Genomic DNA, 13,839 nt, shown 5'->3' with positions numbered 1-13,839 from the left:
TGTCTTTTAATTTCATGGCTGCAGTCACTGTCTACAGTGATTTTAGAGCCCAAGAAAATGAAGTTTGTCACTGTTTCCATTTTTCCCCATCTATTTGCCATGTAGTGATGGGACTGGATGCCATGATCTTAGATTTTTGAATGTTGAGTTTTAAGCCAGCTTTTTCACTCTCTTCTTTTTCACCTTCATCAAGAGTCTCTTTAATTCTTCTTCACTCTCTACCATTTGGTTGTTGTCATCTGCATATCTGAGGTTGTTGATATTTCTCCCAGCAATCTTGATTCCAACTTGTGCTTCATCCAGCCTGGCATTTTACATGATGTACTCTGCATAGAAGTTAAATAAGCAGGATGGCAATATATAGCCTTGATGTACTCCTTTTCCTATTTTGAACCAGTCCGTTGTTCCATGTCTGGTCCTAACTGTTGCTTCTTGACCTGCATACAGGTTTTTCAGGAGGCAGGTAAGGTGGTCTGGTATTCCTATCTCTTTAAGGATTTTCCATAGTTTGTTATGATCCACACAGTCAAAGGCTTTAACATAGTGACACAGAAGTAGTTGTTTGTCTGGAATTCTCTTGCTTTTTCTATGATCCAATGGATGTTGGTAATTAAAATGGTATTTTTATATTAACCTAGGATTGTTCATTACTATCATGAAGAAATGCAATCAATGTTTATATATTGCTTTTGTACTTTGTCTCCTTATAAAGTCACTAATTAGTTCCATAGCTTGTTTATAGATTACTTTGGATTTTCTGCATAATGGTTATATCATCTAAAAATTCAGTTTTATTTATTTATTTTTTGTATCTGAATGCCTTTTTCTTTCTTTCCCTTGCCTCACTGCATTGACTAGAACCTATAGTACAGTGTTAATTAGAATTGGTGAAGGTGCACATCTTTGCCTTGTTCAAGTATGATGTCAGCTGTTACATTTTTTTGTAGATGCTCTTTATAGATTAAGGAAGTTCCTTCTGTTTCACTCAAGGATACTATAACAAAGTATCATGCATTTGGTGACTTACAAGCAGCAGAAACTTATTTCTCACAATTCTAGAGACTGGATATCTGAGATCAGAGTACAGCTTGAGTTTCTGATGAGAGCCCTCTTGCAGGTTGCAGATGCTTACTCCTGCTGTATTCTCACATAGAAGAAAGAAGGAAAGAGAATTCTCTGTGTTTCTCTTTATAAAAGCACTAATCCCAGTCATGGGACTTCTCAGCTGTCACTAGTGGTAAAGAATCTGCCTGCCAATGCAGGAGACCCAAGAGACGCAGGTTCAATCCCTAGGTTAGGAAAATTCCCTGGAGGAGGAAATGGAAACCCACTCCAGTATTCTTGCCTGGGAAGTCCCATGGACAGAGGAGCCTGGTGGGCTGCAGTCCATGGGGCCGCAAAGAGTCAGACATGACTGAGTGACTGAGCACACATAATCCTATTCATAACCATTCCATCTTCATGGCCTACTTAATTTCCAAAGACCCCCACCTCCTAATACCATCACATTGAGGGTTAGGATTTCAACATATGAATTTGGGGAGAACACACACATTTAGTCACTGCAACTTCCATTCCTAGTACTAAGTTTTCATCAAACATAGATGTTGAATTTTTTCAAGTGCTTTTCTTCATCTATTCAAATAATTATTTTTATTTTTAGTCTGTGAATATGGTCATCTATATTGACTAATTCTGCAGTTTTGAATTGGTCTTGAAGTCCTAGTATGAACACCAAATTGCTATCATGTATTATCATTTTTAGATATTGGTGAATTTGATTTTTTTAAATTTGATAGATATTGACTTGTGATTTTCTTTATCTGTAATGTATTTGTCTGGTTTTGATATGAGTAATGCCGACCTCATTGAATGACTTTTTATGTATTCACTTACCTTCTATTTTCTGCAAGAATTCATGTAGATTTAATATAGTTTCTTCCTGAAGTATTTGCTGAAATTTGCTATTGAAGCCATCTATTCCTGCAGTTAAATTTGTACAAATAATTTTAACTATGAATTCTATTTATTTAATAGAGTGCTATTCAGGTTCTATATTTCTTGAATTGCCTTTGATAGTGTCTGTCTTTCAGGGAATTTGCTCATTGTCAACTAAGTTGCCAAATATACTGGCATAAAGTTGTTTTTAATATTCATTTATTACCATTTTAATGACTGTTGAATGTATAGTGATGTTAACTATCAATTCCTGACATAAGTAATTTATGCCTTGACTTTTATTTCTGTTCACACTGGTTAAAACATTAACTTTATTCATCTTCTCAAATAATTAGCTTTGCTTTCATAGATTTTCTCTATATAGTTTCTGTTATATGTTTCATTTAATTTTAATCTGAGTAATTTCATTTCCTCTAGTTACTTTGAATTTATTTGTTCTTTATTTTCTAGCTTTAAAGTTGGGAGAGGTGATTGGAGACCATTGTTCTTTCAAAGGTAGGTATTTAATGTTGTAAACTTTCCTTTAAGTTCTGCTTTAGCTTCTTGGATGTGTGGGTTTATAATTTTCTTCAAATTTACAAAAATGAAACTTCTTAAAGGTGTTATACTTCTCACTGATGATTTGTTAATTTTTTTCCAGTGTTTTCTTTTGTGTTCCATTTTGGATAGTTTCCATTGTTATATCATAACGTTCACTAATAGTTTCTTCTATAATATCTAATGTGCTATTATTCCCATACAGTATGCTTTTCTTCTTATACATAATCATCTTTACATCTAGGCATTCACTTTTAGTCTTTTGTGTTTTTCCATATCTCTACTTAAGATACTCAATATTTCCTCTGGCTTCTTGGATATACAGAATGCAATTATAATCTTTATAATATTTCTGTCTACTAATTCTGTTATCTGTGTCAGTTCTGAGTGTGTTTCTTTATTTTAAATAATTAAACAGTTATTCTTCTCATTGAGGATTGTATTTTCCACCTTCTTTGCATGTCTGGTCATTTTCTTTATTCCATGCCAACATTGTGAGTTTTACTTGGTTAGATATTATATACATTTGTGTATTTTTATTCCTAAACTCTTTGATCTTTTATCCTGAATACAGTTAAAAGTACTTGAAAACCAGTCTTCATAGGTATTAATTTTCAGGTTTGTTGAGACGGACCAGATGAGTGTTTTGTTGTTGTTGTTCAGTTACTAAGTCCTCTCTGACTCTTTGTGACCCCAGGGATTACAGCATGCCAGGTTTCCCTGACCTTCACCGTCTCCAGGAGCTTGCTCAAACTCATGTCCATTGAATTGGTGATTCCATCCAACCATCTCATCCTCTGTCATCACCCTCTCCTCCCACCTTCAGTCTTTCCCTGCATCAGGGTCTTTTCCAGTGAATCGGCTCTTCACATCAGGTGGCCAAAGTATTGGAGTTTCAGCTTCAACATCAGTCCTTCTAGTGAATATTCAGGGTAGATTTTCTTTAGGATTGACTGGTTTGATCTCCTTGCTGTCCTAGGGACTCTCAGGGTCTTCTCTAGCACCAGTTTGAAAGCATCAGTTCTTTGGCACTCAGCCTTCTTTATGGTCCAACTCTCACATACATACATGACTACTGGAAAAATCATAGCTATGACTGTACAGACCTTTGTCGACAAAGTGATGTCTCTGCTTTTTAATATGCTATCTAGGTTTGTCATAGCTTTCCTTCCAAGAAGTAAGCATCTTTTAATTTCATGGCTGCAGTCACCATCTGCAGTGATTTTGGAACCCAAGAAAATAAAAGTCTGTCACTGTTTCCATTGTTTCCCCATCGATTTGCCATGTGGTGATGAGACTGGATGCCATGATCTTAGATTTTTGAATGTTGAGTTTTAAGCCAGCTTTTTCACTCTCTTCTTTTTCACCTTCATCAAGAGGCTCTTTAATTCTTCTTCACTTTCTGCCAGTAGGTTGTTGTCATCTGCATATCTGAGGTTGTTGATATTTCTCCCAGCAATCTTGATTCCAGCTTGTGCTTCATCCAGCCTGGCATTTCTCATGATGTACTCTGCATAGAAGTTAAATAAGCAGGGTGACAATATACAGCCTTGATGTACTCCTTTCCCAATTTTGAACCGGTCTGTTGGTTCATGTCCAGTCCTAACTGTTGCTTCTTGACCTGCATACAGGTGTTTCAGGAGGCAGGTAAGGTGGTCTGGTATTCCCATCTCTTTAAGGATTTTCCACAGTTTGTTGAGATCCACATGGTCAAAGGCTTTAGCAGCATGATCTGTTTGCTGAATTGGTTTTATTATTGCCCAAAGGGTTTGCAGTCTTGCTGTTCCTTCTCTCTTGTGTTGGTTTAGAGAACAGATTTCATGGGAAACTAACTATATAACATGATCCAAGAAGAGTGGCCCTGTGTTATTGCCTAATAGCAAAAGTAAGACTATAAAGTATGGGGCCAGGCCACTGCCAGTCTTTCATTTAATTTTTCACTAATATCCATCTGAAGCTGGACAACAGTATAATCCTGTACTGTACATTTCTAGAATGGAAACGAATGATATTCCCTGGTAGTTTGGGCTCTCTGGCTAAGAGCACAGAGGATCAGAAAGTTATATCAAAGCCATATGGTTAATGGACATTAGGAACCTGTTGGGATTTCCTATTCAGTAAGTGGGATTTACTTAACATCCTTCATCAATGCACTTCACTGCTGAGGTTCACAAGTACCCTGTGGAGAACATTCTGTCAAAGCTGACACTTTGGAGAGCATGACTTCCAACAGATGGGAGTAGTGCTGGGCTCATATGTTGGTTATTACATTTCCTAGTTTTAATTATATCACTGAACACATTAGGTGAATGGTATAAAGCTGTACAGAGACCAGAGAAAACAAACAAAAATGCTTTCACAAGTTCCTGGCAACATATTTTACTATGAATTGGAATTTTAAGAGGATCTTCAAGGCAGTTTGCATTTTCAGGTGTGCAGGTTTAGACAGTTGGTGTTTCATTCATCACTGCTGCTGAGAACAAGATACCCTCACTGCATGTGATCTCATTTCTTGTGACACCGTGTTTGTAGGCATGACAGGGGTCCTTCCCAGAGAGAGGGCAGAGGTTAACAGTCCAGTTCAAGTCCTCACAGAGAAACTCTTATCAAGAGAGAAAACACTTAGAACTAAACAGTGTGGGCAGAGCATGGTGGACAGAACATTGTTTGTATTTGTTTCAGCAGAATACCGACTGATGCAAATGAACAGATTATGAAAGATTCACACTGTTATTTTTAAACATGTATCCTTAAGTAAAATGGGATATTTAGCTAAATCAGATGATCCATCAGATTAACAATTCTCGCTTTACCAAAGGCATTTTAAGTAAACTTGGCTCATCAATTCATTTCATGTAATGTTGCTTTGATATTTCTGGAGACAGTTCCTTTAGGAACTAGCATAATATTTTAGCATATTATTCTAGAGTAAAAAAAACTTTTAGATTTTGGTTCTGTCATTTATGAACAGTGTGACTTTGGGTCTCACTTCCCTTATATGCAATATGGGGGTAAAAATAGTACCTCCCTCATAAGTTTCTTCTAAGCATTCAGTGTTGCCTATAAATTGATATTATTTTAAATCTGATTAATATATTCATCACTCCCCCTCATTGAACTGCACTCCATATGGAATTACTCAATTATTTTACTTTTCTTGACTTTAACCTTTGAGTTACTAGTGAATTGTATGTGTTCTTTATACATTATATAACTTCTATATCATAAGTTTCAGTCTTCCAATCAGACATATTTGACATTAGACAGAGATTAGTGTAGTCAATATAAATTCTTTAAAAACATATCTGTTACATATTGAGAATAATTCTAGTCACAGTAGATAAGGATGGACAAATAAGATGTTAATGTCTCATCCCAACAATCCTAGAATATACTGAGAAAGATGGGAATATATGAGGTAAACAGAAGTACAGAGTGGGGAGGTCCTTTAGGGAAGAACTTGTAGATGCCTTTACATAGAGAAGGTGAGGTCTGAACTGAGTATAGCAATCCATGATACTGTCTGAAGGCATGGAGGTTTGAAAGAACTAAAATTAGAATGAGGCTTACCGAGCAAGATACGTGAGGGCGTGTAAATGAGTTGAGACACAAGAAGTAGGGCCAAATCACAATATCTTGAATATGTATTAAAAAACATTCACCTTTGTCAGTCTTCATTAATATGAACAGTAATTATCCATGACAGTAAACTGAGTACTCAATGACAGAAACCTGAAAGTACACGAAAAAGAGGAATACTGTCTTCGAAGTACCTCGTATGTGCCAATCTTAAGGTTAAGGAATTTTAACATACAATAGCAGAGTATTTGGCAAATCCCATTCTCATCCACACTGCCGTGGGTCAAGTCCCATGGAAGGTTCTGGGAGAAACATTGGAAGTGGACTCTATCTGTTGGCTACTGTTGCTGCCACGGCTGTGGGAGCTGTTAAAGCGTATTGGTTCTGGCGTAATAGAGACAGCACCAGGTGAAGATGGCATCTTTTATGTCCCTGTGGTTTTTGGCAGTGAGTAAGTCATTTAACTTTTCTGTGTGTGTTTCCACTGCAAACCATGAAGAAATGAACCAGGTAACATCTGATGTTGCTTCCTGCAAAAGAAAAAAAAATTATCATCCATACAAGTTGTACTAAAAGAACAGAGAAACTCAAAGGATGGACTCTTTTATTTCTTGAGCAAAATGAACAATACGTAGTCTGTGCTTCTATGGGAACTGGAATCTTAAGAACATACAAGGAATGAATAGCCCTGCTGGAGAGACAGATAAAAATAGATTGCTCTCCACACACTCATCAGGATAATGGCAGAGAGTGAAGCAAAGCCCTCAGAGTGGTCCCCAAGTTATAACTGAGTGTGTGTGTGTGTGTGTGTGCGCGCGCATGGGTGCTCAATCATGTCCAACTCTTTGCAACCCCATGGACTGTAGCCCTCCAGGCTCCTCTGTCCATGGGTTTTCCCAGGCAAGAATACTGGAGTGGGTTGCCATTTCCTCCTGCAGGGGATCTTCTCATCCCAGGGATCAAACCCCATGTCTGTTATGTCTCCTGCACTGGCAGATGAATTCTTTACCACTAGTGCCCCCTGGGAAGCCCATAACTGAGTGGATAGTATAGGAAATCAGTGAAGACTTCAGAAAAGAAGCTATATCTAAGTTGAGAACAAAACACATGTTCTAAGTTAATGGGCAAGACAGCAAAAAACATTCATTCATCTGTTTCCCTGGGTAAACTATTCATGCCTTATGTGTTCCCTGTGATTCTAATGCCCGTAGGGGTCTAGACTAAGGATCATTTGTTTGGCTCCCATAATAAATGAGTCTATTCTTTGAGTTTCTGTCTGGTTTTAGGCATTCCAGCAGGGGCACCAGCAGGTGCAAACATGAATGGTTAGAGAATCAAGAGTGTGCAGAGAACCTTCGGGTGCTGGGTAGGGCTGGAATAGAGGGAACAATGGGGTTCTGGGACATAAAAGTGAGTCTGTGGTATCAGGGGTCAGCTCATGAAAGACCATGTAAGTGATACTCAAGAGATGAGTTTATTCCAAAAGTCATGGGGAGGCCAAGGAAGGATTCTTCAGCATGAAGGCACATGGCCAGATTTGCATTTTAAAAGGCTGTCTCGTGAACAGTGAAGGGAACAGACAATGAAGGGATGAAGAATGAGTGTCAGCATGTATAGAACGTAAGATCAAAATTGATGAGATCCAGTGCCAAGAAAATAACAGAGAAGACAGAAAAGAAAAATGAAAGAAATGCATTTCATTTCACGTTTGAGAGCAACTAAAAGGTAAAGTTGTCTAGGTGTGGTGTCTGCTTGGATGCAGGAAAAGGCCAAAGAGGAGACAGTTCTACCCCCTGATTTCTGATTTTGGCACTGGCAAAACAATGAGGCCATTTGAGGAGATGATGAATCTAGTTCATTTTTTTTCCAGAGTGTGAACCTTGTACCCTGTCACAGAAGAGGAAGGATGCCAGGAATTAGGGCGGATTAGCGCACTCATCTCACACGCTAGTAAAGTAATGCTCAGAATTCTCCATTCCAGGCTTCAGCAATACGTGAACCAAGAACTTCCAGATGTTCAAGCTGGTTTTAGAAAAAGCAGAGAGGAACCAGAGATCAAATTGCCAATATCTGCTGGATCATCGAAAAAGCAAGAGAGTTCCAGAAAAACATCTATTTCTGCTTTATTGACTACGCCAAAGCCTTCGACTGTGTGGATCACAATAAACTGTGGAAAATTCTGAAAGAGATGGGAATATCAGACCACCTGACCTGCCTCTTGAGAAACCTGTATGCAGGTCAGGAAGCGACAGTTAGAATTGGACATGGAACAACAGACTGGTTCCAAATAGGAAAAGGAGTACATCAAGGCTGTATATTGTCACCCTGCTTATTTAACTTATATGCAGAGTACATCATGAGAAACACTGGGCTGGAAGAAGCACAAGCTGGAATCAAGATTGCCAGGAGAAATATCAATAACCTCAGATATGCAGATGACACTACCCTTATGGCAGAAAGTGAAGAAGAACTAAAAAAGCCTCTTGATAAAAGTGAAAGAGGAGAGTGAAAAAATTGGCTTAAAGCTTAACATTCAGAAAACTAAGATCATGGCATCTGGTCCCATCACCTCATGGGAAATGAATGGGGAAACAGTGGAGACAGTATCAGAGTTTATTTTTTGGGGCTCCAAAATCACTGCAGATGGTGATTGCAGCCATGAAATTAAAAGACGCTTACTCCTTGGAAGGAAAGTTATGACCAACCTAGATAGCATATTAAAAAGCAGAGACTACTTTGCCAACAAAGGTCCATCTGGTCAAGGCTATGGTTTTTCCAGTGGTCATGTATGGATGTGAGAGTTGGACTGTGAAGAAAGCTGAGCGCCGAAAAATTGATGGTTTTGAACTGTGGTGTTGGAGAAGACTCTTGAGAGTCCCTTGGACTGCAAGGAGATCCAACCAGTCCATCCTCAAGGAGATCAGTCCTGGGTGTTCATTGGAAGGATTGATGCTGAAGGTGAAACTCCAGTACTTTGGCCACCTCATGCAAAGAGTTGATTCATTGGAAAAGACCCTGATGCTGGGAGGGATTGGGGGCAGGAGAAGAAGGGGATGACAGAGGATGAGATGACTGGATGGCATCACTGACTCGATGGACATGAGTTTGAGTAAACTCCGGGAGTTTGTGATGGACAGGGAGGCCTGGCGTGCTGCCATTCATGGGGTCTCAAAGAGTCAGACATGACTGAGCAACTGAACTGAGCTGAACTGAGTTGATATCAAGCAACAGATTAATGTGAGTACAGCAAGTTCTCAGAGGATGGTAGTGAAAAGGACACATCATTTATGCAAGAAATCTGAGTATGAAATGATGAAAATATTTTAAAAACCACGAGGAAATAATTGCATAGAACATGAGACTGAAGAAGCTTGTTGCAGTTGCTTTTGTTCTGTTTTTAATGTGTAAAGGATAAATAGAAAGCTGATTGAGGGTATAGAAGAGTAATGAACTGAAATACTTGAAGAGACAAAGAAGTGAATCCAAAGCACCTGTTGCTACAAACAACATAAAAATGAATAGAGCTATGTTGTGGGTCCATAACTGACATAGAAGCTAAACTTGAAAACCTGACTTGATAAGTGATACAAGAAAGAGTCTTGGCCTTTGACTAAGAAACCCCTAAGGGCTCCCACATATTCTCTTAGTCCCTGTGCAGTCAAACCCTAGGCATATATATATATATATAATATATATACTAATATACTATATGTATACTAATATACTAATATAATATATATACATGTACACACACTAATGATAATTTATTTATAATATATTTATAATGATAATTTAAATATATTTATATAATAATTTCATAGAAATTATTGACATTGACATAATTTTGTAATTATGATGTAAGTTGAAATAAGAAAACCATCAGCAGTTACCAAGTCTGAGTTATTCATGGTAAATTTAATAGTGATATGGGTGCAAAAGCTGGGGGCTGTATGTTCACCATTTGGTGAGCATAGTGAACATATCTCCCTTCTGCCAGCCCTGAAAGTGTCTAAGTAACTCTTAAACTTTCAGGAATCTGTGTCTCTCTTACCCTTATCTGTTCTCAGTTTCATTGGGGAAACTGAAAGAGCTTCTTTGACCCTATTAGACTACTTAAAGATTTTCTGAATATTAAACAATATACTTTCTTTTCCATTGCAAGTCATTGTTACATTGTCTTGTCTTTTCTTAGCTTTTTTGTTTTTTTAATCATAGTTCAAAATAGAAATGGAAATACCTAAAATATATGTAGGGTGAAAAATGGGTATTGTTTTGCTCAGTGAGTTTTAATGTTTGTTCCGGTTTTCTGTCTTGGTTTCTGCTTTCCTAACAAACTCGACTATAGTCTTTTTGTTCTGTGCAGAAAAAAGGCTATGAATAAAATATAGCTGGTCTAAATAGATTTTTAAAGGAATTTGATGACTCATTGTTTACAGGTTATGCATTTTTAAACTCAGCAAACCAATCTTATAGACTTTCATCAGTTGATATATTCTGTCTCAAATCAAATGTGTCTATTATCCTCCTAACACATAGAGAAAAACTGCAGGACCTTCTTTTAAACAGTGGGTAAAAGACCCAATAATAAAGGATGTTTCTACATGATAAGAGCTTCCAAGTGTCATCTAAAGCAATTTCAGCAGTCTATGACCAAATCCAGCACACTGTCTACTTTTGTAAGTAAATTTTATTGGCATACATCAATGCCCATTTATTTGCACGTTGTCTATGGCTGTTTGCATACTACTGAGGTAGGGAGAAATAGCTGTAAGAGAGAGCATATGGCCCACAAAGCTTAAAATATTGCTATTTTTAATCACTGTTATATTCTTATATCTATCCTATGTATAGAATTATACATAAGGAAAATCATATAGTATATATCCATTAGTATCCTCAACTATAGTTGAGAATGTGATTCCAGTTCAGTATTCCAGAAAAATATTCCAACTTATGGATCCACCATGACTTTAAATATCTCATTTTTTTCCAGTGCTTTGTTGTTGAAAGTGGTATGAGGTGAATATTCTTGAACATAAATATCTTTCTTTTCTTCAGTTGTATTATTTAACATTCCCTAAATGAAACAACATTCTTTAAATTAATATCTGTCATTCTGGAAAATTTTCTTGTGTCCCCTTGCTGTCATTACTCCTCCCTGAGGAACTACTTGTCCAATCTCTAACTTTATAAATTATTTTCATCCTTTCTAAAAGTAAATATAGAATATAGTCTGTTGTATCTATATAGTTTATTGTGCTTCTTTTACTTAACATAATTGATCATTGAATTCATTCCTTTTTAGTAGTTTATTCTTTTTTTAAACTTTTTATTTTATATTGGAATGTAGCTGAGTAACAATGTTGTGATAGCTTCAGATAAACAACAAAGGGATTCAACCATACATATACATTTATCCATTCTCCCCCAAAGTCTCCTCCCATCCAGGCAACAACAGAACATTGACCAGAGTTTCCTGTGCTATACAGTTGGTCCTTGTTGGTTATTCTTTTTGTTGTTGTGTAATATTCCATTGGATAAATATAGCACAATTGAATCAATTCCCTGTTGATGAATATTTGGATTGTTTCCTATCATTATTAGCTTTTATGAATACAGATACCAAGAATAATAATGGACAAGACTTTTTGTGGGCATATGTGGTCATTTCTCTTAGGGAAATACCCATAAGAGAAATTGCTTGTTCATATGATAGATATAAATTTAACTTAATAAGATGCTTCCAAAGTAATTATAAAAGTAACTATATCAATTTACACTGAAACCAGCAACTATATGAAAGTTCCAGTTGTCTCACTTTCTGGACAAAACTTGGTATTGCCAGGTTTGTTTGTTTTAACTTCAGCAATTCTAGAGGGCTCATTTTTATTTTATTTTGTATTTCATTGACAGTTCATGATGTCAAGAATATTTTAATATGCTTTTTGGCCATCTTGTGTTGTCTACTTTTTGATAGATTTGTAAATTTTGAATCAAGTGATATAAGTACCCCAACTTTGTTGTCATTTTCAAAAAATCTTAGATATTCTAGGTACACAGATTTCATATAAATTTTGAAATCAGCATGTCAATTTCTATCCCCCAGAAAAGCTCCTTCCTGGAGTTTTTGACTGGTATTATATTGAGTCAATAGATCAAATTGGGAAGAATAGAGTTCTTCAATTTATTGAATCTTCTAATCATGAAAATATTATAACTCTCCATTTGCTTTGCTTTCTTAACTTTATTTCAACAATGTTTTATAGTATTTCCTGTAGTGTAGACTTACCATAAAGCGATTAGAAGAATTTTTAGAAGTTAAGTTGGCAGTTTGAGAACAGAAGTTAAAAGTCTTTGATAACCAATGGAATGGACATAGTATCTCGGGAATAACCAGTGCATTTTTTTTTTTTTTTTTAATGAGTAGCCACATGGTCTTGTTGAGGTTAGAGAGCATGCCTTTGATTTGGAACTAATTCCCTTTTGTTACTTTCTTTACAAATGAAAGGTGCCTTGAAGCAGTAGTAGATAAAATATAATATGGAGGTGAGCTAGAATGAGAAATTTGTCAGCAGAAATTCTAGGCAATGAGGAATTCGTGAGTGGCAATCACGTTGAGATGGATGAAATCTGTGTCTATGATCGTTTTTGTGATCAGATACTAGAAGATTATTTTTTTAAAGTGAGGAAAGAAAATAATTTTATTGATGTGAAAAAAATGGGATAAACTGAAGTTGGATGGACTAAGAGAGCAGAAGGGAAAGATGAGAAAGGAAACAGGAAAAATGAGAAAAGAAAGTTGTATTTCACTTCTAGAGGTCAAAGATGAAATCTAGGTCAAATGTGTAACTCAGTGAATATTTAACACTGGACTCCTCATCAGGGTTTCACACCAATGCCATTTGTTCTTTAGGAATTTTCTTTCACTGCAGGGATGGTATTTGTTCCTGTTACTCATCATCCCTCTTTTACACAATAGTAAGAATTTTTAATATCGTTAAGTGTGTCTGTCTCCAAGATTAAATGACAATATTCTTCCCTTGAAAATCATGTTTGCAGATGGCTTGTTGAGTGTGACTGTTTTATTAGTATTCACAGAGCTAGTACAGCTTTTAATCCAACAAAAGGGTATAGCTTGTTACTTGCCTTAGGAAGGAAAAGGTGTCTTGATCTGTGGTTATGGCCTTGCCAAAGCACCTGAGGGTAATTCAGTTCCATGCACTGTGGAATTATCATTTAGATTTTGCTCTTCAAATATAGATATAGCTACATTGGCAATACTGTTTTCCTTCAGGCCATCCACTGATGCAGTCTGCTATAGGCAATTTGAGACTAACAGTTCTCAATTAATGTTTCTGGCATGGTCTTTACATTGTTTACAAATGTCCTAAGGCAGGGATAGAATGTACCTTAAATGTGGCAATGTATTTTTGTGTGTGTGACTTTCTTGCTTCTCTCGGTTGAAAGACTACTCCAAAATAGCAATGAGGAAGACAAAAGCCATTATATATATATATGATATATCACATACATTTGGTTTCCATTCTCTCAGTTTTTCTACTACTTTAATATTTCATATTCAACCAACCCTCAACTCCAAAACTCAAACAAATCAGTGCTCACTCATGAAATCAGTTACATTGAATTGTTTTTATTTTATTTTCATCAGTTTAGTTATCACAAACCTGCTCAGATACCCAGGCTCAGAGATTGGTGAAGAATGTGTAGTGGAACCTTCACAGTGCCATTAAAATAGTGCAATGC

This window comes from Cervus elaphus, chromosome X (assembly GCF_910594005.1).
Source record: "Cervus elaphus chromosome X, mCerEla1.1, whole genome shotgun sequence".
NCBI lineage: Eukaryota > Metazoa > Chordata > Mammalia > Artiodactyla > Cervidae > Cervus > Cervus elaphus.
The sequence above is the reverse complement of the archived record's forward strand: the minus strand, read 5'-3'. Positions refer to the sequence as shown.